This window comes from Xyrauchen texanus, chromosome 24 (genome assembly GCF_025860055.1).
Source record: "Xyrauchen texanus isolate HMW12.3.18 chromosome 24, RBS_HiC_50CHRs, whole genome shotgun sequence".
NCBI classification, from domain to species: Eukaryota; Metazoa; Chordata; class Actinopteri; order Cypriniformes; family Catostomidae; genus Xyrauchen; species Xyrauchen texanus.
Window position 1 is genome coordinate 32,116,254 of NC_068299.1, and position 26,899 is coordinate 32,143,152.

A 26,899-nucleotide genomic window follows, 5' to 3' on the forward strand; every position below is an offset into this window, starting at 1 on the left:
GAAACTGAGAAACCGTTTGCACAAACTTTCAGCTCTCCTGTACATAAATGTGTCAGGAATGCTATAACCCTGTTATGTTGCCCTTCCTTCTCTTTCGTAGGCCTGGTTACGGTAGATCTGTATCTCTCCACCACTTCCTTCCTCAACAATATGGTTATGTTGAGAGCACTGCAGCATGGGTAACTGAATAAAACGATTGGTAAAAAGCAAAGGCAAATGTTGAGTCAAACATTGACCCCCTGGACCAGCAACTGTGAGAATGTTAATCAGAATGAGGGTTGTGCCACTTGACAGTGGTGACAAAGTGAGAGAAACATTGGATAGTAGTGATGATATCCTTATAGAGGATAGATCAATCCTCTCTAATTGGTGGGTCACAACCTCAAAATGGGTTGAAGGTCTATTCTGGTCAATAACAACAGGGGAAAACAATGATAAATGCAAATAATACAATGGAACTAACCCAATCATTTTTTAAATAAAGATATAATAGTCTTTTTGATTAAATCAAAGGCCATGGATCCAATCATGCATCTGTCACTTAGTTGAAGCCAAGTTAAACAGATTTTAAGTGAGATGCTCTTATCCTTGAATACCATGAGAGAGAAAAAACTGTGCAAGGTAAAATACTACATTAAAAGGTAAAATACTACATTAAAAATGGGTTCACCGGGTTACCAACCACAAAGTAAGGTCACCATCAAATTTTGTATCTAAAATCTGAGTCCTGGAGTGAAACCTATTGAGAACAACATGGCTGGATGGCTAGATTTTAGGCTGCTGTGAATTTTAACATGGCCTAGTTTTGAATGACTCTGTCTTAGTTTTGAAGGCATTGAATTGCATGTACAGATTTCAACAACAGTGAGACTTTCTCCACCAAGGTGCTGTAACTCAAAGACATGCTCAAGGTAAAATGCTCGACATACTCTTACAGGAGGATGTTTAGAATTGTTATCCTACTCACGTTCAGCTTAAGATGTTTGAAATAAATGTGTGTGTGTGTGTGTGTGTGTGTACACCAATGGCCTGGATCCTTGTTTGTGTTCTTCCTCAAATGAGTGGTTACTTGATCCTGCAGTCAGTCAGACCTCTACCTCCAGAACACCCCCTGTCAATCATCCACCCATTTGATGGACATTCTCACACACCAACTATTGCTCACAACTGCCCACATTATATGTTATTCAAGAACCTGGTAGCAGTCGTGGAACATAGACAATAGCCTTGCGCTCGCACTTTCGCACCACGCCTCTAAACAGCTGAATTCCACCTCCAATTTGCGTTCTGTTTGAGTTCTCCTGTTCATTTAAATCCTACTGCTCATTATCTTGCTTATAACATGACTACTTGACAAATAAATAAATAAATGGACATGAAATATTGATTTGAGATTAAATTATCTGATTATGTGAGAATAAAAAAGAAAAAAAAAGAGTCAGTGGAGTCTCCAGAAACAGCTGAATTCCATTTGCATTGGAATTTTGTAGTAATTTTGAGATCTGACAAGTGGTCCACATATATGGGTTTTTCAATAGCCAATGCCGATATGGATATCTAGAGAGCAGGAAGGCTGATGGTTGAGAGTAAATGCCCATAAAAATAATACAATTTAACAACTGCAGATCAGATGTACACAAAAGTTCTAAAGTGAAATTTGTAAAAAAAAGAAATCTGAAAAAAGAAAGTGTTGGCTATCCATTGACAAATCTATTGGCAGAATTTGAAACTGACACAAGTTAAAGTTAATACTCTTGTTAATCTGCTAAGCAAACATGATTACTGGCCAATGCGAAAACCGCAAAATTACCATATATTGGCCATTAATCGGTCTGGCCGATAAATCGGTCTGTCACTACATCTGACTGCTCATTTTCTCACTTATTTCACATCTGCTTTCCAAATGAGAAAATAAAAAGACATGAAATGTTGATTTGCATTGAAATCACTGTATGTTATTATGTGAGAATTTAAAAATAAGAAACAGTGGTGTCTACAGAAACAGCAGAATTCCACCTTCAGTTTGCATTGGCAGTTGTTTGTGACCATCTGACTGCTTATTATCTTACTTATTACATGACTAATTTCCAAATAAGAAAATAACTGTACATGAAATATTGATTTAATTCTAAATTATTTTATAAGTTTACTTGTAGAGACCCCCTTTTATCTGGATATCTGGTCATTATTTCAAAATATCAGACCTCTGGATGGTGTGATAGACTAGAATCAGAATCAGAATGAAGAATTCCAGAGAGCTGTGTGATAATATGTCATAAATTTGCAGCAAATTTAAAATGATTGCCTGAATTTTGCAGCTCTTCATTTGTAGGGGTACAATCAGCAAAACTTTGGCAACAATGTATAATTTGCAACTACTGGCTAACACGTCTATGGCAAACCTCTGGCAAGAATTACAATTTTGCCGCAAAGCTTATTTGCATTTGAAAATAATGTGTGGCAAATCTTTGGCATAGGTTTGCCATAGGGGTTTGCCCGTAGTCTAGATTTTGTAAGAATAGTGTGACTGCTAATTAAGTAAGAGAATGATATAGGTGCCTTCGTAATTTTGGATAATGACCACAACAACTATAAATGATCAGTTAAATCATCTATATTGCACTGTTGAACACACAATCTCAATAACCTGACGCCAATCATCTAAACGTTCAATATTCTGAACTTTCTAGACAACATCCTGAATGCTCCCACCCACCTTTGCTTTGGAAGAGATTCACCTGCACTAAGGAGCACAGGTTACCTCTTAATTCTCTTACAGAGACATCTCCAATCAGGCATGACCTTACATATAGCTCCAGCAACCTCAAAGTATTCTGGAGCCTCTGCCAGCCTTTCTCCACCCCATAAACCTTACACAACCTCCTACACATACACACCCTGCTCATCCCTGTCAAACTTATTTACCAATTTTTTTTCCTAATAGTACAGCACAGGCTGCTACTTTTCACACAGTTTCTTTCCAGGAGCAGCGCCAAGGACAAACAACACACCGGAGAAGCCGCAACGCATTTGCAGGTAATATGAGTATCGCAAGAGTGCCACACATATAGTTAAAGAAAGATTTATGTGTGTTAGCGGACAGGCAGAGAACCAAGATGCACACATAAACACTTACATGTACATAAATACAGTGCTCTTATTTGAAAGGTGAAGTGTGTAATTTCCGTGCTGCTGGTGTCACCAAGCGGAACTGAAAAAACAAAATGTGGCGAATAGGCCGCGATAAGCAAAAATGAGCCACCGTGTTATGCAGAACGGACCACAAAATGGCGCCGCGATATGCAGAAAAGGACAGCGAAAATTGTACTCAAGTAAAAGTACAATTACTTAAAAAAAATTAAGAGTAAGAGTAAGAAAATATCCAGTTAAAAGAGTACTCAAGTGGTGAGTAACTCGTTACTTTCAAAAATGACATTATATATGTTAACTCCCCTATATTCCATTACATAATACGCAATTAACATGTATAACAGAATTATTATCAAAATTATTAATGGAAATTCTGTCATCATTCACCATAATTTTGTTCCAAACCCGTATGACTTTCTTTCTTCCATGCAAATCAACACAAAGTAGATTTTAGACAGAATGTTTGCCTGAGTCACTATTTACTTTCAGTGAAGTTATTTTTTCTCCATATTTTGAAAGTGAATGGTGAGCGAGATTGTCAGTCCCTAACATTCAGTCTAACATATTTTGTGTTCCATATAATGCAAAGTGTCACAATGGTTTGGAACAACATGAGGATAGTGAAATGATGACAGAATATTAAATTATGGCTGAATCACTTTAAAGTACCCACAAATGAAAATTATCTCATAATTTACACACCCTCATGCCATCCCAGATATGTGTGATTTCTTTCTTCTGCAGAACACGATTTTTTAGAAGAATATTTAAGCTCTGTTCGCCAAATTGTTGATGCTCCAAAAAGCACATATAGGTAGCATAAAAGTAATCCATAAGACTCCAGTAGTTAAATCCATATGTTCTGAAGTGATATGATAGGTGTGGGTGAGAAACAGATAAATATTTGTCATTTTTTGCTAGACAGCAAAAATTATTTCTCTGAAGATATTGATTTAACCAATGGAGTCTTATGGATTACTTATATACTGACCTATGTGATTTTGTTTAGCTTTAAATGTTGCCACACATTCACCTGCATTGTATGGATCTACAGAGAAATTCTTCTAAAAATCTTAATTTGAGTTCAGCAGATGAAATAAAGTCATACTCATCTGTGGTGGCATAAATAATGAGAATATTTTTTTTTAACTATCCCTTTAAGGGCTCTTGTCAGATCTGGATGAATTTATCAATAAGAAGAGAGGTTTGGAAACATTTCTAGTAATTATTACATTGAAAACGTGAAAATGTCCCACAAGGACATTATATATAATGCTGAAATATAAACCAAAGAAAGATCATGATTTATTAATGAGTTCTTTCACTATTTCATAGTTTTTAAAGTCATGCGCAAATTCTTATTTCAGTGTAGTTACAGTTTTCAGTGTCGAAAGAATGCATTTGATGTACACTCAACAATGGTTAATTGCCCACAATCCACCACGGGAAAGATATATCAGCTGGGAATTTACTGCTTCCTCCACTCCTGCACTACACCTTTTTGAAAAATCATTACTTGATTAAAATAACATAATAACATATAGAGGCAAATTTAAAAATCTACTCTATATTTGATCAAATGTGTTTACTCTTTATATTAGCACACAGTATATATTAAAAATGACAAACAGAATGAAGATTTGTTCTATTAATATATTATTTAATAAGAATAACAAGTAAGGCCCAAGTATTTTAAAAGTTAATATGTGATGGTGTTTCTGTGTCAGCCCAAAAACGCTGACACTCGGTGTATCCATCAGCGTCCGAATTTACTCACTCATTTAGTTCACTTACTGCTGAGGTATAGTGCACTAACTGCCATTCACTATACAGGAAACAGTGAATGAATGAACGATTTCAGACACAGCCACTCTCTTTGCCATACGATCGCCTCACGCCTGCACATCTTACACGCACGCACCTCACGCAACTTGCTGTCCACGCGCAGAAATGCTGTTTGTTCGCGCTTCAGATGTCAATCACGCGAACAGCAGAGCTAAGGCATTTATTTAAACTTTACTTGGATGTTTACATGCATTTAGAGTTAATCTGCCTGAAGTAGCTGCGGTAATTTCCAGTACCCCCGCAAATGTGTAAATACTACTCATGCCATGCGGGACAAAGAGCACTGATATATTGAAGCACTAATTAAAACATTTACATTTAAAAATTGATGTCATATGAGCCCAGTTACATTATCACCCTGAAAATGACCATCCCTTACACAGAAAAGCCGTGTTGGCATCAGAGCCAAAACTTACCTCAGCGTGCCGTCTTAAATTGGAGCTGAGATTTTAATCTTGAAATATCAGCTTGTCTTGGTGTTAAATGAATGAGGAAACTATTCTTTTTTTCACTGTGCGGAGTGAAGAAATTGTTTCACTTTGAAGAGTTTGATGCTGCAGCATTGATGAATTGAGTGACTGTCTGTGTCAGAGCGCGGTCTGTCTCTGTCTCTGTGTGACTCTCATAAAGTCCCGTTTAATAATCTCTCAATAAATTACGAATTCATTCAAAATCAACCCAGTAATGTAAAGACAGTAATACCACCCACTGTAAAGAAGTAAAAGTAAAACAATTTCATTTGAAATTTACTTGAGTGAGAGTAAGAAGTTCATAGTAAAATAACTTAAATTGAATCATAATTTTTACAAAAAGTAATTATATGCTCTCAGAAGACTTGTGATGCAACATTGCATGGACTGATTTTATGACGCTTTTGTGTCTTTTTTAAGATTTAAAATGAGTCACTATCAACTGCTATTGAGTTGCCATGAAAGCTTATTTTTTGGCATAGCATGGAGATTTTCAAATTATAAACACTTTCGCAATCACATTGCTAAGACATATACAATAAAATCAGTCAAGAAAAACAAGCCTTAGGACACTTCATTTTATTTAATGATTGGGATTATTTAAATCAGCGTTTCTCAACGGGGGCGGTACCGCCCCCTAGGGGGCATTTGGACAGTGTTGGGGGGCGGTGTGAACGAGGCAGCAGAGAGGGGGGCTCAGGCACAAATGGGGGCGTTACTCAGAGGTACTCAACAGGCGGCCTGCGCAAAAATCTTTTCAGCTCTTCTCCTTAGCCTATGTCTTTGTCTTGCTCGGATTACTGCTGCCACTTCACCAGGAGGATATGCCAGGAGAGCCGCTTCCTAAGTTACACATGCTTTCAAGAGGCGGAGAATTTTCAGCGCAAAATAGAGGCGCGCTTTCACCGGCTTTTTCTGTACATTACGCGAAATACATAATTAGGCGCATAATTAGTGCTCAGGGCTCACACTAATGACCGTAATTAATAAAAAGAAAGTGGCTGTTTATGACGTCGTTTTTTCTTCGGTTCAGTTCAGGTGGCCGAGCTGTTGTCGTCTTTGTTCGTCATTTGAAATCAAATGACCGTTTGTAGGCTATTCAAATTTGAAGCCTAGTAGGCCTATATATTGCCTAATTGAGTGCGCGAACGACCGCTGCTTTTTCATTGGCCATTTAGGTTAGTTACGTTATTGTTCACGTGATTGGTTCATCTTAAAAACAATTGTGTGTGAGCCTGAATTTGTTTGAATTTCTAAATACATTTGCAATACCTTTCAAACAATCCATGTGTTTTTGCATTTTTTTCAAAACACAATATTACTCAACTTGAGGCTTTTACATGTAGTTTAAATACAATAAGAAACTTCTGTTTCAGTTTGGTTTTTTTTACCAAAAACTCAGGCTTCAGGTATCAGTGTTGCAATTGTTTGGCTGTAATAGTATTTCTGAAGTGTTTTTTTTTTTTTTTTTTTTTTTTAGGGGGCGGGGGCGTTAAGAGGATCATGAAGAGGTCAGGGGGCATTTGTTCAAAAAAGGTTGAGAACCACTGATTTAAATTAACACTAAAATCAACCTGAGGCTGTTAATCTTTTAAGTGGATCGACTCTGAGGGCAAGCAAACGATAGAGATAAAGTCAAACTAAGATATTATTGAAATACCACATCTATACATTTGCTGTATAGGCTTGTCTGTGGATAATTCTGTGAATGGCTCTGAGCTTTTGAAAAGATTTAGTCGGTTATGATGATATCCGTGAATTGACTGATTGGCCTGCAGACCACCCATCCAACGGAAACCCAAAAGACCAAATTACAGCTGAGTGCTGAGAGATGAATCGCAAGGTTCCTCACTTGAGTATATCAACAACCCATTGAGGTTTCTGTGGAAGCCGGGAGAAAATAAAGGGTGTACTGCCCACAACGTACCATTGAGAAGATACTGGAGAGAAGGATGCTGCGAAAACTGTATATCAAAAACTTTGTGTTAGCCACAAACCAAAAGTCTCAGAAATCATCTAAATTTAAAAAAAATAATAAGCTATACCTAATTGTTTTGTAAAAACAATAGTCACTACTTAGGTAAAGGAACAAACTACTTTTCCAAAGCTGAAATATAATTTCCAAACGGGTGTACAGACTATGGTTAAAGGGATAGTTCAGCCAAAATGAAGATTCTATTATTATATACTCACCCCAATGTTGTTTCAAGTGTATTTTACTTTCTTTTTGGGATTTAATTAGAAGAATATCCAAACTGCCCTTTTCCATTCAATGGTAGTGGATGGGACAGCAGAGATCTTTTGTCAACATTCACTTTCATTGCATATAATGGAGCAGGTTGGACATATTGCAAAACAGCTAATTTTTTCCACGGAGATCAGATTTGAAAGAATTTTCATTTTGGGGTGAACTATACCTTGGTGGAATAGTTTCAAACAGAATAAATCTTCTGTGAAGATATCAATTCACAGCTACACATGTATTTAAAACCCAAACACACAAGGATAAACACCAACCAAAAGACCTAACACCGCCACCACACTATGTCTCAAATTCTAATACAATCCCCTGAATCACTCTTCAAAATTTCAACCATCTGAGAAATCTCATGAGACAGGACAGACAGGATTGTAAAGCACAGCACATAATTTCCGTTTTTTTCTCACAGATTAGGCACTTCAATGTTTGGCAATCACAACACATTTGACTGAGCAGCTTCGGCCAGTGCACTGGTAAATGTTGCTGTTGCATTTGTCCATCTTTTCGCTTAATGTATTTGTTTTGATTTTTCCTCTCCGAATGGAAATTTTGAGGTTGATTGGCTTTGCCTGTTCTGCTCCAACAGTTTGAATGAAAGTGGGGGCTTTCGGAATAAGACCCCATCATGAGGGGCTCCAAACAGCTCCCATGTGTTCCTCGTTGCAGCTGTGCATGAACGGTAAACGGACCGAGGCGAGAGCTGGCATTGGGAAAGGCGCACACACACAGCACACTCACTGGTCACTAAATGAAACTCATGGTCATTATTTGATGCTCTTGTAATCATGAAGCATAGAGTGCAAAATCTCAATACAGATTAACCTCAACTCCAATTTATAAGCATCACACATAACACGCAACGTGCTCCACAATAATCTCCATTCTTATATAGTGTTTAACAAATAAATGTACTAAAAAAAGGACCATTAAATTCCATATCACTTGTATCCCATGTTTTGAGAGTAACTGACCATAATTGTAATCATTATTCACAGAAAACCTCCACCATTTCTACTCCACTCATTTGCATTGACATAACACTTGGCATGACATGACTTGAGCCACTATACTTGAATGTGCATAAACATTTTCCATACGGGAGCTTCACCCAGTCCTTTGTAATTTTTTATACTTTTGTTAGGAGCATCTCAGAAATTCTTCAAGTCATCACATATTCCACGGAGGAAAGTAAGTCATATGTGTTTAGAATAACATTGAGTATATATATATATATATATATATATATATATATATATATATATATATATATATATATAAATATAAATACCTTTTAGGGAACTGTCCCTTTAAAGACCTAATTATATTATTTCAGTGTGCTTACCTTATCTGCTAAAAGTGTTGCCAGTTTTTAGAAGTACACTAGCATAAAGACTACGACCTATATCTAATAGACATAACAAATCCCTGATCTCACAATCAAAACTACAATTATTATTTTATGGGACTTTTAACATTAACTAAAAACCAACTAAAATTCAGCTTAAAACAGTGATAAAGGTTAACATTTTGCAATATATTGTGTGATGCTGAATGTGACTACAGTCAAATAATTTTTTACAAATGTTTAAATAGTTTTTGCTGTTGTATGTTTTTGCTTTCCAAATGAGCCTCATTAAGTAGGATGTTTAATTTTTCCATAAAAGATAGTCATGGAAACAAATGTATTACAGTAAACAAAAGAGGTGAACCCTGCCATGAATGCAAAAACCTTTTCTTTTATGGTAGTTGGATTTCTGTAAGTGTGTGTGTGTGTGTGTGTGGAAGAGAGAGAGAGAGAGAGAGAGAGAGAGAGAGAGAGAGAGAGAGAGAGGGGGAGCAGGAGAGTGAGAGAGAGAGAGAAAGGTAATGAACTTGCAGCAAAATATATCTGAATTAGTGACTGTGAACTGGTTTGAATGGAGCGATGGAGGAGTCAGGAGACAACGAGGCATGTTCAAGTTTATACCTTTTTTATTGCTCGTGCTTTCTCACACACAGAATCGACGTGACCGTCGATCACAATTACACCTCCCACAAAGGTATGTATATATAAATTTATAGAGCACGATCGAGACGCACTCTCCCGTCTGTCGTGCTTTCTGGAAATTCTCTCTCTCCCTCTCGACATTTGGCGTCCCTTAAATGTCTCTCTCCGTATCACTATAACAAGACACATGTGTTAGAGGTAATTACAAACCAGGTGACAAGCCTTACCGCTCTCTCTCTCCCGCAGACCGACACATGACCACGCCCCCCATGCCACAGGGACATGATGTGATTATTAATCATTCAATTTAATCAGAAAAAAACATACAGTATATTTACATATATATACATATTTAAGTAAATCATCCAAATGAAGATAATTCAAAGACATAACATTATATGGCAGACGAGTAAAATACTGATTGGACTTTACATAAATGTGGCTTTAGAAGACAAGATATAGTTTTTTTTTTTTCTTCTTATAATTAAAGTTGCTATATGTAATATTTTTACTGTACTAAATCATAAAATGACCATAATATGTATTTCGAGAATTAGTAAAAATGCTTAGTTGACATAATGGCTTCTCCAATAACAATGCAACAGTCAGTATATATTCTACTTTGAAGTTTCCATTCCGGAATTTCTGTTTATGTTTTGGCCTGTGTGATCCCGCCCACTACCCACTCACCAATAGTATTTTGAAACCGCGGGGTTGCCAAATTTGAACAAATTTGCAGGCAAACAACACTGCGTGCTGCAGCCATGGAAGCCAGCAAACGAACTGGATCAGTGATAACTGATTCCACCCAACCTAATAAGCCTTGCCATCCGTCTAAATACCACCATGACCAGAGGCATTGTAAAACAAGGATAAATATTGCAGATGCCTTTGGAAGATGGAGACAGCTTAAAGCCCAGAAATCCTTTAAAATGGATGCTGAGTTCCTGTTGCGCGTCCTCATTCTGGCAACCTGCATGAGCTTCGAGTCTGGGGTGTGGCAGACATCTCTCCAATATTTTAAATTTGGACTGCTGTACCCATTTCAAATGCTTGTTGTCAATCTTACATATAGCACCTTTAGGCTTAAGCCTATCACCAGCCAACAGTCCACAGCAATCCATTTTGCAGTTAAGTAATCAATCTGTTGCAGTTTTTGCATTCCATCTGCCATATTTTTAGTAAGTTGGTCTATCCACACATGCTGTCCATCTCTCTCCATTGCATAATGTCTTGCATCTGCATCTTGTGCCATGAGCGCCCCATTTTTAAAATGCTGTGTCATGTTACTTTTGAAAAATGATTCTCGAGACCCCTGCAATATGCTCCATTCTGCTGTGCTGTATTTGAATGCAAGAAAGTTATGTGTGAATGGCTCCTTACTCATTCTGAGATGTTTGCTCTCAGTAAAGGCTCCTGCACACCTCCTGTAAAATCTAAGAATGATCAGGTGTAATGTAATTTAGAAAAAATTTGTCCATAAAGAAGGTGTTTTTTTTTTTTGGTGGTTAGAAACCTCTCACCAAGGCAAACTTTCAGGAAAACTTCTTATCAGTTGCTAAACACCTTACTGCCATTGGTCCACATCATCAGTTGGTGTGAACTTGAGCTCCTTTGAAGCTGACTGCTAATCCCATTCAGTCATTGAGACCAGTCATCATGAACACACTGGCAAGCAATGTTATTAGCAAGCTGGTGCAAACTTACCAACATCTGTATGACTGGCCGTGTAAAGATATTTTGCAACAACATTTCACACAGTTTAAAAAAAAAAAAATGGTCAAGAAGGAATCAAATCTACTCAAATAATTTTAAGTGCCCATTAACTCATGTGCCATCTGCAGCTGTAAACAATTCACACATCTGCCCAAAGTAAGGTAACCTATGACTATCATCATTGTTTTGTCTTTTTTTTTCTCCATATAAATGCTTTTATACACCCATCTTTTCAGAAGTATCAGTGTCATCATAAATTACAATAACAGCATATAATCAGCACATATTAAGGCTGTGTATAGCATGTTAGCACATTAGCTCCATGAGTTCAAAATGTAAACAAGACATATTGCACATTATGTACTGGAGATATACAACATATTTCTTTTAATCCTCATCAAGTAATTAAAATGTCTCAGGTTAATTAACTGTAACCCCTGTTCCCTGATAAAAGCAGAACAAGATGCTGCTTTGATTTAGTGCTTTGGGAACATCTTTAGGAGTGATCAGCTGTGAATATGTGTGCAACACATCAATGAAATTGACTAGAATTTATATCCTCTGCTGACGACATCATAGGATGCACCTGTAGCTTTTATCAGGGAACAGGGTTTACAGTTAACTAACCCGAGACATTCCCTATCAAAAAGCTACACTTTGATGCTGCGCTGATTAGGGCTTTGGGAATGAGAATACCCACGCTACCGCACTGTGGGTGTCTGGACCACTTACGATTGTGTAGTTGTGCTCACAAGAGCGCAAGATGTCTCAGACATGAACTTGTGATGTTGACTCAAGGTTGTAAGAGCCCGGAGTGGCATGAACATCCAAAAATCTTATGAATATGTGCGGGGAGGACCAGCTGGCCCAACCACAAACATGCTGCAGAGGGAACCTCTAGCCAAGGCTTTAGAGGAGGCGACCCCTCTGGTAGAGCGAGCCCTGTTCCCTACTCGTGAAGCTTGACTGTGCATCTCGTAGGCCAGGGCAATAGCATCCCTCACCCAAAGTGACATTGTCTGCTTGGTGGTGGCCACCCCCTTGTTGCGGCCCCATGGCAAACGGATAGTTGCCCTGACTTACGCCACTAGCTAGTGCGGTGGACATAATTCTGAAGGGCACAGACTGGATACAGCCGTGAAGTCTTTCCTGCTCCTGCTCAGGCATCCAGGGAAATAAGCTTCTCTGATTTACAGGAGCTTGCGCTGGGCCCAAAGGAGAATCTGTCATACCAGTCTTTTCAGCTGGTGTGAATGTAGACATCCTTGGTGGTTTATGTAAGAGGCTACCGCAGTCCACCTGCACCAAGACATGGCAGCCTCTGGAGGAAGTATTTCAGGGCCAGAAATACAGCCGTCAACTCGAGTCAGTTGTTGTAACAAGGGGATCACAGAGGATGCAGTTGCCATGAGACCTAGGAATCGTTGATACTGACGAACAGTGCAACCTTGGCCTAGCCTGACATTGCTCAGGGTGTCCTGAATGTTTAATTTAATTTCTTAAAAGGGACAATACATATTAATGAACATTTTCACAAATGTAAATATGTCAGATTATAGCCTTAGGCTAATTTCCATCTGCAGACCCTCTGGCAGGTTGATTTTACACACAGAAATTAATAAATACATACCAATACACTATACACAGACTATATACAGAAAAACAAGGACAAGAGCAGTGATCACAACATGTTAGAACAGACAGTAACAACAAGAGTGGACAACAAAAGACATATAGAAAATTGGAAAGCATCGACTATATTGCACAAACCACAATTTTGCACATATCCTGACTAACCTGATATTGCACTAGCACAGTCACAAGAACTGGCATTACAGCACAGATATATCATCCTAGCTCATCTGGTTTCTCTGGGGTTGAGGCTCAATGTCAAGAAAAGCATCCTCGAGTCGAGCGAGAGATAATTGTGCCCGCATTATGATCGAATTCCATCCGATCCCCAGATCGGGGACGACCACCAGTCGTTTTCTGAGTGGGAGAGAGGACGCTTTTCTTGACATTGAGCCTCAACCCCAGAGAAACCAGATGAGCTAGGATGATATATCTGTGCTGTAATGCCAGTTCTTGTGACTGTGCTAGTATCAGCCAGTCGTCTATGTAATTCAGAATGCAGATGCTCCGGAGTCGCAAAGGAGCCAGTGCTGTAGCCATGTATTCCGTGAATATGCGGGGTGATATTGGAAAACTTCGCCCCAGAATGCGAACCTCAGGAACTTCCTGTGTTGTTGCAGACTTTCTATGTGGAAGTGCGTATCCATGAAATCGATCGTGACAACCAATCACGATGTTGTATATGAGACACGACCGTCTTTACGGTTAGCATTTTGAACTTGAAGCCTCGAAGGTCTAAAATTGGACGCAACCCTCCATCCTTCTTGGGGACCAGGAAGTATCACTGTAGTAACCTGACTCAATCTCTGGAAGGGGAACTTGTTCTATGGCCCCTTTGACCAAGAGATTTACAGTTCTTCCCACAGTAGACACTCTTGTTCCGGTTTCACGGTAGTGTGAACCATGCTGTTGAAATGCGGAGGACGGCGAACAAATTTAATTCTATAGCCTTTTTCTACTGTTCTTAGGGCCCTCATAGAAACACCTGGCAGTAGTTTGCACGCTGCCAGGTTCTCTGAGATGTGTTTTGCCCTTTTTCTTTTTTATTCTGACACTTCCTGTTGAGGGGATGTCGAGTGTCCCGCGTCCTGGGCTATGCCTGGAAGCAAAGGAACAGCAAAAATTTCGCTGGAAACCGCTAACTCCCGAAACGCCATGGAATGGAGTGGTTTTGTGGAGGTATCGGGAGGGTATAGGTGGATGTTTTACACAACCCATCCCAAGAGGGGGCTACCCCAATGGTTGGATGCAAGACAATCAGCGTTTTCTCTTCTTAGAGATGATGGTCCTGACATCTTGCTTTGTGGGCTGCTGAGGGCGACGAGCCGGTCCCCAGTCTCTGCGAGGTGGAACGTGATTCGCCAAACTCTGTTTTTGAGCCTCCCTTCTAGAAGGACCGGGAGGGGGCTGGGTGGCCGGCGGCCCCTCCCACTGAGTGCGGCGAGGGAGGAATTGCACCGGGGCATCGAGGAGAAACACTCTGTCCCTGTCTTTGATGCCTGAAAGGTTTAGCCATAAGTGTCTTTCTATGCTGACCAAAGAAGACATAGACCGGCCAATGGCGCGAGCCATCTGATTGGTTGCCCGGAGAGACAGATCTGTGGCACGATGAAGCTCGGCAAAAGCCTCTTCATTGACCGTACTGCCCGCGCTCAAGTTCTTCAGCAGGTCAGCCGTAGTGTGCAGGGCAGCACCAGCCTGTCTTGCTGCCTGATAAGCTTTTCCCACAAGCGTGGAGGTAGTCCTGCACGGCTTTGTGGGGTGAGTGGGTCTCTTAAGAGATGATGCCGAGCCAGGCGAGAGATTTACATTTACATTTATGCATTTGGCAGACGCTTTTATCCAAAGCGACTTACAGAGCACTTATTACAGGGACAATCCCCCCGGAGCAACCTGGAGTTAAGTGTCTTGCTCAAGGACACAATGGTGGTGGCCGTGGGGTTCGAACCAGCGACCTTCTGATTAACAGCCCTGTGCTTTAGCCACTACGCCACCACCACTCCGAGAGATAACCCGCAAGTGTCTCTTCTATTAGCGGCATCGTGGAATACCCCCGTGTCTCAGCACCCACAACAGTCGAATATGTCAACGTCAAGTACACAAAGACATGGGAAGTATAAGGATTTCTCCATGAACGAGAAAGCTCATTATCTGATTTAATGTAATTGTGTTATTTAAGGCCATGTATGTTGGATATTTTGTTGATCACAGGCAGCAATTTCCTATTGCTACTGTAATACTGTAAAGCTTTTACTGCAGCATTTCGTCACAATTTTTTTCTACTGTATATATTATATGATGACTCATTCACTTTTAGATAGTATGTTGCCAAGAATGCACACATTCAACACTCAACCAAAAATGTAGAGCGGTTTACAGTAAAATAAACTGAATAATAGAAAACAATAGTGTAACAAATTCAAGCTCGAAGATGGAAGGGAGGAAACAGGGAGATGTTAGTTGCCCCAAGGTGTGGAGTTTTGCTCTAAGACCAAGAACGTACTGAATTTCATTCTTGCTATCTGAAGGTCCCTCCTCCCAAGCTTTGCGGATGACATCAAGGACACCGCCGCCCATACAGCAGCTTAAATGGGGAAAACACTGTGGAGGCTTGCGGGACCTCTCGTACTGCAAATAAAAGGGGGTCTAGCCATTTGTCCCAATTTCTAGCATCCTCGTGCACAAACTTACGAATCGTGTTCTTAAGGGTTTTATTAAATAGTTCCACCAAGCCATCTGTCTATGGATGGTAAACGCTGGTGCAAACCTTAATGCCCAATAATTCATAAAGCTTGCGTAGTGTCCGTGACATAAAAGTTGTGCCCTGATCGATGAGGATTTCGGAATCCCAACCAGGAAGATTATTATGAATAGTGCCTTTGCAACACTACATGCTGAGATGCTGCGGAGGGGCACTGTTTCCGGATATCGTGTTGCATAATCCACTAGTACTAATACAAAGTGATATCTGTGAGCGGTCCGCTCTAATGGCCTGACAAGGTGCATGCCAATTCTCTAAAAGGGAACCTCAGTCAGTGAAAGGGTGCACAATGGTGCTTTTGGGGTAGCCGGCGGATTCACCAGCTGACATTCACAGCATGCCGCACACCACCTGCGGACATTGGCACTAATGCCCAGCCAATAAAAATGGGCTATAAGGCGGTTCAGTGTTTTTCTTTCCCTACCTAGGTGTCCCGCCATGGGATTATATAATATATATATATTATTTAACCTCTTCCCAATCCTGTAAAATTAGCCTAAAATGCCTAATCAAGGCATACCCAAAGTAAATTTAAAGCTGTTCTTGAACCGTTTGGAGTACATGCATGGTTTTGGTCACATTTGAAAGGGGACACTCTGAAGTTTTTTCCCCAGCAGTCAGAATTACTGTAAGTGCTACTGATTTTGAGTAATAGAAGTTTGAACACAATGAAATAGAAGTTTGTTTTTCCATACTGAAGTTTTTTTTTGCATACAGATGCCTGCAGATGACTATAACTTGTAGCTATTAGCTTGAGAACACAATGGGATCACAGCATGAAGCCTTACCTAGTCCAAGTTCAAATGTTATAACAATACCATAAAAAATGAATATTTTACACATGTTTTTCTAAGGGTACACCCAGGCGTTTTACAAAAGTGCCTTTTGGATACTCCAAAAGGACCCTTTGGTAACCTAGGACAAAAAGGCTACTACTTTTGAACGCTTCAATTTTGGGCTCTAATGAAAGATGACACTTAGAGCTATCATATTCCATATCCAGATCCACTATTAGTTTTGCTGACACAGAGTAACTGATGCATAAACACATTAGAGTGCCTTTTCCCTTCTTGAAACTAAATGTTGTGCATATAAAAGAGTCAAAACTAGTGCTATGGTGGACAATTTGTTTATATAAAAAATACACAACAAACTATTTACATGAATTTTTACACAAAGTATTTACAAACCATTATAAAATTGTACATGTTTCTAGCAACATGCCAGTCATTGTAGCAGTCACATTTGGGTACAAAGCACAAAGGCACATCACAGGAAGAGTACTTCACTGGTGTCTTTGCATGACACTGCCTGCACTTCAGACGACCAGCGGTGCAAGATTTGGTGATGTGCAAAGGCCTGTGATGTGCTCTTCGTGGAGCAGGAGATACGGGTCTGGCTGTGGAGTGAGACCCCAACTCTGCCAGCTCCTCAGCAAGGGTCTCTCTGAAAGCCCTCCTCTCTTGATGAGGTGCTGTCCTGTATATATATATATATATATATATATATAAATACATATTTACAGTAAATATACAAAACATCTATATAGCATGTCAATAGATCTGAAACACGCACAAACGGTTCAAACACTCACTGAGAAAACACACGACAAAGGGTAATTACAAAATGTGTATTCATTATTCAAACTAAAGCTTATTTATGTGGAATATACAGTAATATATGTTATAAAACACAAGAAAACACTTACTTGTCCAGAGCAATGTCTCATCTCTCCATAAACATTTCGTCTGCCTCTGAATTATCCATATTGTTTTCAGAAATTTCATCTCCAAACTCATCATTTCTTCAGTAAATGCCTTCTTATATCACATCCTGGGGTAAAAATCCTGTTTTTCGCATCCGTTTCACCATATTTAAATCGCCAAATGTGTAAACAGTTCCAAAACAGCTCTCCAATATTTTTACGCACAGACGCACAAAACACTGGGTAATGGCAAGGCAATTTTGCTACACACATTACAGAACCGTGCTCTAATCTTCCCACTAAAGCCGCATATCACTGTTTTCAGAATTTCATTGGCTATCACGATCGTCAGTCATTTCCACTCTTCGATGTAATTGGTTTGATCAGTAAACAAAGGAAAGTGGGTATGCCCTTACATTCGACACAGACTGTGGTTGGGTATTGAAGGCTTTGGACAGGACATGGAAGCTCCTATTGGGTCAAATGAGGTGTCAATCGAAAGGTCTGAGTGCGTGCTTCCATTTTGATACTGGATATAGGAAATGTTTACATCTGAACTGAAGTTATTACCGATAATATGTGAAAGATTAGGTACAGCTGCCAGGTGCTTTGAAATGATGCAACAAGAGTCTGTGGATATTTATTGATGTAATAATGTGATTTGGACTAAACATTTTACTTGATTTGATCATTTGGACATTTGACAATGAAACAACACCATTTGTGTCGGGAAGTTATGGATCAGTGGAATACTATGATGCTTCATAGGTGAGTTGCCTAAATTTTGTTATTGGTTGTTTATATGTTGGTGGTCTGACAAAGATATAGATTGTACCTGCTGTTGTGATTGTATCTTAAAATGGTTTATATCAGTAGAAAATCAAGAAATGTAGCTTTCCAAAGATATGTGGCATGTGTACCAATGTAACACACAGCAGTTTTGTTTATCGCATACTTTTATTTTGTACATTTAAGGGCCGCGGGCTGTGAATTCTATCATGATAACCGCCGGCTCTACGGTATTAAGAGCTGGGTTGTATCTTCCTTTGTTTGAGTGTCCTGCATCACTCTATACAATCATGCGTTTATAATTGCGAAATAGGTATGCGAAAGTGCTACATTCGGCCAGAGTTGTTGACCATCGATCACTCTCACTTGGTCGAAGGCGTGCTTGAGGGTTTCGTCTCGCGACTGCTCCAGATGGAAATCCCCTTCGGGAAATCCCCTGAGGATGACCCCCATCCTGACGATGGAGCTGATGAAGTTGGCCCCGGCTCCGCCTCCCCTACCAGAGCATCACAAAAATCACATCTCATCACTTTTATGCATGGCCCATCTGCAAATATTCTCTTTAATACATTCCAGAATTCAGGCCAATAAGTCCCCAAAATCAGCGGATGGGTGAGGCGTGAACTAACCGTGGCCTCCACTCCATGTTTTGTTCCCCAAAATGTTATCATAAGGGTTACCACAGGGTATTTGTGAATATCCTCACTTCACCCTCACCATTTTAGCTGTGCCCAATGCCTCGTGTTGAACCAAGAATTGTTGGATAGTGGTTTGATTACAACCTGTGTCCACCAATGCTTGGTGAGTACCAACCTTGACCCTTACCGGTATCCAGTATGCTCTGGTTTGGTCGGGGGCAGCCTGCAGGCCGGCCTAGATGCCACGGCTGCACCTGCGTCAGAGGGCACTTCCGCATGCCGGTCCTCTGCTTGAGCCCTCAAATAACCGGCGATCCTGGTCGTAGCACAGCTCAGGATTGTTGGTGGCTCAGATGTAGGCTGGCGAGGGACTGGAGGATCTCACCAACTGAGAGGACTCCATGAGGCAGTACTTCCATGTCCCGGGTTTCAGCACCAGTGTATCGAGTTCAAGCTCGGAGATGGAAAGGAGGAGACAGGGATCAGTGATGCAGTCAAGTAAGGCTCTTTATTTCTTTGTCTTCAACATTCTGCATGCACTCTTCTCGTTGCTTTTCTCAGTTCAATCAGATCAGTGTAACACAAATTTTGTCAACATAAACTTCTCTGAATCTTTAGCTTCACAACAAATAAAACACTCAATAAGACATGGCAGTCTCTGGACACTCATGTAGTTCGCTCTCTGTCATCTGGCAGTGGCATGGCCGTTTATATATCGCTCTCCCCACGCTCACTGGTATTAGAGGCAGGTATTAGACAGAATTTAGCTCAGGTGTAAGCGCCCTTACCACTTTCCCTCTCTCCGGACGGGTGCTTGACCACGCCCCTGCTGTTATGCAGTTATTTTAATGCCTTCAATTGTTAGTATTTTGACAGACGTTGTACTATGATTGACTATATGTCCCTGTTGGATAGAAAACGTGCTAGTGTTTTGACAGAATTATTAGATATTGAGTTGGGTTTGCCGTGTTTTGATAGAGTTAGTGTATGTAGAGTATTTTTTTTCCATTTTGCATTTTGAAATGCAGAGTTGGTATTTAATGAACAAAATGTGGTTTTGATTAGAAAATTAATTATTTGGCTAATTGTGTGATGTAGGTGTTTTGCTGTATTAAGAGTTTAGTATCTTAAGTATAGGTGCATGTTTGTTAGCAATTGTAAAAAACTCTATTATTTAGAAATACTAATAAATGTTTAACTTTATAAATTAACTTAATTCGTTAATGTTAATAAAATGTACAAATAAATTAACCTTAACCAAATTAAATAATTATTGTAAATATATTATTCATTGTTAGATCATGATCCCTAATATATTTAATAATGTTAATAATAGTGTCTATAGTGAAAGATTTGATATAGAACCTTTATATAGAAGTATTACCCATGTACTTAATTAACGCTGTAAATTGACAGCTCTGTTAGAAACATATAAAATAGCTTAATTCTCATATCATTTTTCCATGTGGAATTTGGCTTTATTACTCCTATATGGTACACACACACACACACACACACACACACACACACACACACACACACACACAGACACACACACACAGTCAAGACTACCAAGGGATACTTGTCAGGGACTGACATGGCACCCTTGGAGCGACTGCAGAAAGTTGACCCATGACATAACAGTGCAGCATTAGACATTAACCTAGCCCTCTCCCCCTATCCAAACACCAGCTTGCCCTATGGGACAGCCAGCTGGTTACTATCAACAGATATGTGAACAATTTTGTAATGGCTCTCAGTTGAAGATCTAAATTCTTTCTGTGTGATCAGCATTGTATGGCGATTTTCATTTAACATCATTTAATTACTACAGATTTTCATTTTATTAAAAGAATAGTTCATCTAAAAAAATGTATTCTGTCAACATCTGCACACCTCCAAGTCATTCCAAAACCAAATTCCTTTCATTCTTCCATGGAACAAAAAGTTATTTAGTAGAATGTTCAAAGCTGCTCTTTTCCATTCAATGAAAGTGAATGCTGACATGGCTGTCAAGCAAGAGTTTCAAAAAAAGATTTCAGTGAAAAACGAAAATCTCCATCTTTAACTTTCATTGGATGGGAAAATTTTTTTCTTGGAAATTGTAACAAATCATCTGCTTCTGATTTCCACAGAAGAAAGTCCGTCATACAGGCTTGGAGTAAATGCTGATTTATTCATTTTTAAACTATTCTTTAAATAAAAAGAATGAAAGCAAATCAGAAAAATAGGATCTGCTAATACACTAAAATAACAACTACACCCAGTATCTAACATACTGTAGATCAATATATACTAGTGTACTCAGTTAGCAATTATTGCAAATCGCTGATGTCAGTCATCAACATTTCCTTGAAACTTGGCCCTTCCATATCTGTCTAAGCTTTGCGGTATAGCTTTGATGTTGTTTTTGAAGAAATATAACTATTGTATAATATAAAATTCATCAGATTAAAAGTTCTTGCAGGAACTTTCAACACACATAAGAATGTGACTTTCCGGAATGATTTACAATCTTCATCAACATGCAGCCAAAATACACAGAGTTTGGCTCAGGCAGGTGAGTGGGACACCAACAAGCAGAAACACTCTCTGATATCACATAGATAAGAATGAGACAGTTATGCATGTCCCAACCAGACCTCCTGTCCCTTCATCTAACACACTTGTCTGAATGTGTCATCTATCACAGTCATTCTCTTTCTTAGTCTATTACTATTTACTAGTGCTATTCAGAGGTAGCGAAGGGGTGAAGTTTTTGCTGGATAGCATGGACCAGATAGCCTCTTTAACTGGCCCATTCTGCTACCACAAATACTCTTTGTCCATTGACAGCCATGCAAAGTAGCCGTGTATTCTGCTGAAATTCAGCACAGGTATTCAGCCCAGTGTGGCGGGGCAGTTGTTGGGCAAAAATTACACTAATGTACAAAATGAAGCAAGATAAAGAGCAGACTACACCACCCCGTTTCTATGAACGGGGAAATTTCATAAGACACACAGAGAACAAGAGACGTGGATATGAATACAAAACTATTTTTATTTTTCACAACAATAATAATTTAAAATGTATAAGAACTGTTAACAAGAGTTTACACTGCTTCAGTGGGCGCCAGACCAAAAATGAAAAACTTGCAGGCTGAGGCTTACCAGTAGGGCGGCTAGCTGCACAGTGAGTATCCTAAGACCACACCAACACTCACACACTCACACACGCTAAGTGAGAGAAAGGCAAGTGCCAACGGCAAAACACTCTGTGAAGGAAACACCACCACAAAAAGGACAAGGACAGCTAGCTTCCCTACACCTGGGGCCTCCAGTTCCTGAAACAAACAAAAAAACTATTTATTTAGCAATCAACAGACACTCAGTTATCCACAATTTATAGTAAAACAGGTTCAAACCCTGAAGAAGGTCAATAACTGGCGAATTACTGGCCAAAAAGGTTTACACCAAATTGCCAGTAAGACCTGAACACAAACAATGGAGCAGCCAACTGCTATAAGGAAAAAAATTATAAAAACAACAAAAAAAAAATAAGTCAAAAATACAAAATGGAAATGACAATTAATTATACTTCAAACAAATTAAATCACAAAACAAAAAGTAATTAGAAAATTAAACTAGGAAAAGCACAGACCAAAGAAAGCAACAAATTAACAAACAAACAGTTGGTAGCGATATCGCAAAAGGTGGGGCTAAGGTACAACATTGGTAAGTCTCACACTGAGTGAAGGCCCTGAGACTAGCCACCCTTCACCAAGACCACCAGCATTAGCGTAAAGCTATCTACAAAACAAACAAAAGAAAACAAATAGACACACCGTAGTATGAATGGCAGCAGAACAAACAATGCAGTCTAACAAGGTTGTCTAGGGAGCATTTGCCGCACAGTCCACAGTGAAGAACCGCTACCGAGCATATTAACGCACTAAAAATAAACAAAATGAATTAATGAAAAATACTAAACCTCATCATGCTCAAGTGGTTAAATATACATACCCGGTAGTAGACTGCTAGACCCACAGATTATTCGGTTACTCACAACAATGTACCGGTGTTCCATCTGAACGTACACATGAACTGCAATACGATAGAAGCATAGGTTACAGGGGGGTCACACCAGAACAAACATTAGTCCGTTGACATAGACATACCGGAGGTAAAAGTCAGCCTGCACCCCAAAAGCAAAGTCGCACCAATCCTGGCCAGAACCTGGCTACAATAAATACACCACCACTTTAATAGTGTGTGTGCACTGGCAGCAACATTAGCCAAACAGCTAGTTACATACCTCCCAAAGAGCTGCGCGTGCACACGCAAAATCCGAATCTGACGATGACGCATACCCAGGTGGCCCGAACTCCACCTTAAATAGGTCAGGGACAGCAGCCCATAGGCTGTCACACCCATCAGTCGTGTAACAATCACAAATAATAGGGTGGGTTCTAACCCGCCTTGCCGCAACAGCCATTGAGATGAAAGGGAATGCTAACGAACCACTCTCTCCAGATATTATAGATCTCTGTGATCAGATCCCTCAAATATAACACTTGGTTTTACTTTGATTACTTATTTAGGCCCAGTAGGCATCTAATACATATTGAAGGATAATACATGTGCAAATCAGATGACTAGATGACCCAATAACACAAGAGAGAACAGCTGATGGACAAAGTGTAAAAAGATTGTGGTTAGGTGAACAGGCCTTGTGCCTATTTGTTTTCATATTACTTATTTTCCAAAATGTACATGCAAACACCCAGGCTCTCTTTTATATTCAATCTTCAAATAAAGTTAGCACTAATGTTTGGTGCACCAACCGCTCTACCCACCAACTAATTCAGATAAAGAGAACAGAAAAGACTCCACAATGGACATTGTGACCTTTCTGTCTAAATAGTCCAGAGATATTTATGTTCAACTGGACATAGACTCTCACATTTTAACTTCTCAGAAAAGAAACTCTTGTAGTCTGGGGGAGAATACAGGCTAAGTCCTGTTGATTGTGGGACAGGATTTTCCTCTGACCTCCCAGTCGCCTGGGGGTCAACCCCTCTTTTTCAGGCTCTGGTTCCCTCAGTTGCAATCCCTCCATGAACATTGTTCGGTAATCTTGCTCAAGAATGTTTTAAGCCATCGCAGACTCAATCAGATTAATTGAAGGGGGTCTTTGATCAGGAGTGGTATTCATGTATGAAAAAATCCAGACAAATCCACAGCGATCAATTAAGGGAACAATGGCGAGGTTGAAGGGCAAAACCGAAATCTTTATTGGAAACATTTAGAGGAAAGACTAGTTCTGACCCCCTAGGCACTTATCAGACAAAACAGAACACAGGATTAAGTGAACATTAACTATGATTAATGGGGAAAATGCAGGGGGAACTAAACAAAGGCTCCAGTTGCATGAAACAGCCATGGACTGCTTTTGAGCACAAGACCCAACCAGAAGATTAAGTACCAGTTAATATGAGTCCGACATACTGTATCTGAATATAATTTTTAGCATGAATGTTGCATGATGTTCATGGCTTCTTATACATGATATGCATGGTAATTAGCCTCTTTACCACCATGGGGCGAATGGTTCTTAGCATGGTACACAACGGCTACAGTAGCATTTCTAGATTCTCTGCCTAGAAATATTGGCACAGTTAGCTAACCATACTCAACTATTCTCAACCATGCTGGTGGAATGGCTTTAGTACTTGGCGACTCATGATTGTCATGATGGTTTCTAGCTCGCTAAGTTCGCTAATATTTGAGGAAAGTAAATAAAAGTTAATAAAAATAGTGTAAGTTTAGTGTATCCTCATTATTTTATGATGATGGTTTAACTAGTTTTGTATCCTACATCTATTTAGAAACATGCCTTTTTATCAGGGAAATGGATCATTTAAATATTAAAACTCTAAATATTCTCATATACTATTTTTATATAATACTTCTACAATAGTTTAACAATAAATATATATTTTTAGCCAGTCTGGGAACTTTTACCTTTCTATGTAACCCTCAGCAAATTAAATAAAACACATTTTCTCTTTGCTTTCCTTTTAGCATTATGGGCTGTGACTTCCCTACTAGCAGAGTAAAAAATATTTTCTTAATACTGGAATATGTGATCATTCTCCATAGTGCACTTGCTCCAATGTTTGTCTCTCACGCCATTGGCAACACACGTATCTGTTGTATAACAAAAAATTAGTTAGTGGAACATGAACTTCACCTGTGGATTCTCTGCTAGGACACCTGTGTGAACTTGAGAGGAACTGACTTCCTACATCCACTAAAATTACCTTTAGGCTAGCTTGTTAAAAGTAAATATAAAAATAGCTCAAAAACATTATTTGTTCTGAGAAATGTCTACAGTGGCATCATTTGTTTGCAGGTGCCACTTGGTTTGATATTTTTTTAATGTAATGCACATATTACATTCATACATTTTAAAGTGTGGCTTAAGTGTCCAATTACTTTTTGGTTAGGTTTAGGGGACAGAATCTATAGTTTGTACAGTATAAAAGTCATTATGTCTATGGAGTCCTTATATGGATAGCCGCACCAACGCAGGCAGGATGTTCCCTGGCTGTAGAAGTTGGTTTTTAAATGGAATGTTGCTAAGTCAAACTCACAACACTGCAGGAAAGGTAACCTCACTACACTGAAAAACATACTCCACACTGCTTCATAAAATGCAATGCTTCATGCAAGGAGTGAGAGATATATGCATAAGATAGATACCTTGACAATCGACAAAACCAGACAGGTCTTCTCAGAGAAAAAATGACCAGGCCAGGGCTAGCAAGAGACAGAGAGGATGAAAGCTCTCGTTTCCTTAAGCCAGACAGCCTGCCAAGCTTCTCTCAATCCCTCAGCCCCCATTCCTCCTTCCTCTCCTCCTCCTTCCCCACTGAGAGCAAGGGATAAAGGGCCCATATGGAAACCATTTAGTCAGACATCTGAGACTCATCGTGCTGGGGAATGTTTTGACGTTTATCGAGATGTGAGCTGTGATGTCATGGACCGGCTGCAGAGCACAGGCGGGCAAAGTGCTGTGTCAGGAGAGAAGAGTGGGGGGCAGGAGTGGGGGTCAAATTGCTGAGCATCCAGTTTTTCACCACACCGTAATTTAGTCCAATCCCTGATGGAAACATATTCATGCAACTTCAGGCCTCGGAACCTACAAACTCTCTTAAAATACCATGTGTGGTTAAGAATGATTTCAATGAAACCCAGAACACAAAACCGCCATTGAAGTTTCACCCAAAGTCATGGTTCCCTGGAGGAGATGATATGAGGGCTGGAAATTGAGCAGAGTTGGTTTTGATATAAATTCATACATAATCCTTTACTGGCTGAGTCATTGACAAAATGTAAAAAAAAGAATCTTTTGAAAAATAGCAAAATTACAGCAGAACAAAATGTCAGATTGCAACTTAACGGGTATGTTCAAAAACACAGTGAGCTAACTTGCTGCTGACAGGCAACATAGGGAGCTACTTTCTAAGGAAGCACACTTACAGAGATGGAGCCTCATAAGTGACCAATTTAGAATGCTCTGTATAGACAGAAAACTTGCACCACACAAAGTGAGTTTGTGTAGTTTGGTGCTAGCATGTTGCTAAGCTAACATTCAACTTGCCAGACACAAAACATATTTCTGGAATCGGTGTGATGTATATTTAAATGCATCACAGTTTTTACAGTTCTGTGAAAATGTATTTGCCCCTTCCTAATTGTTTTAGATCTTCAAATGAGATATAACACAAAACAAAGGCAACCTGAGTTAACACAAAATATACTTTTCAAATATATATATATATAGTTTTATTAAAGTTTTCCAACACCTATATCACGCATGTAAAAAACGAACTGCTCCCTTAAACTTAATAGCTGGTTGTGCAACCTTTAGCAGCAACAACTGCAACCAAAAGCTTCCAATA

General features: G+C 39.5%; 1 long non-coding RNA gene across 1 annotated transcript; it reads right to left on the reverse strand.

Moving 5' to 3' along the window:
- Window positions 1-18,517: 18,517 nt before the first annotated feature.
- On the reverse strand, window positions 18,518-25,816 carry LOC127618229 (uncharacterized). Its single transcript, XR_007967418.1, has 3 exons — window positions 25,698-25,816; window positions 19,141-19,407; window positions 18,518-18,811 (listed from the first exon to the last, which is right to left on the reverse strand). It is a non-coding gene; the product is annotated as an uncharacterized LOC127618229 (long non-coding RNA).
- Between the last annotated feature and the right edge of the window lie 1,083 nt (window positions 25,817-26,899).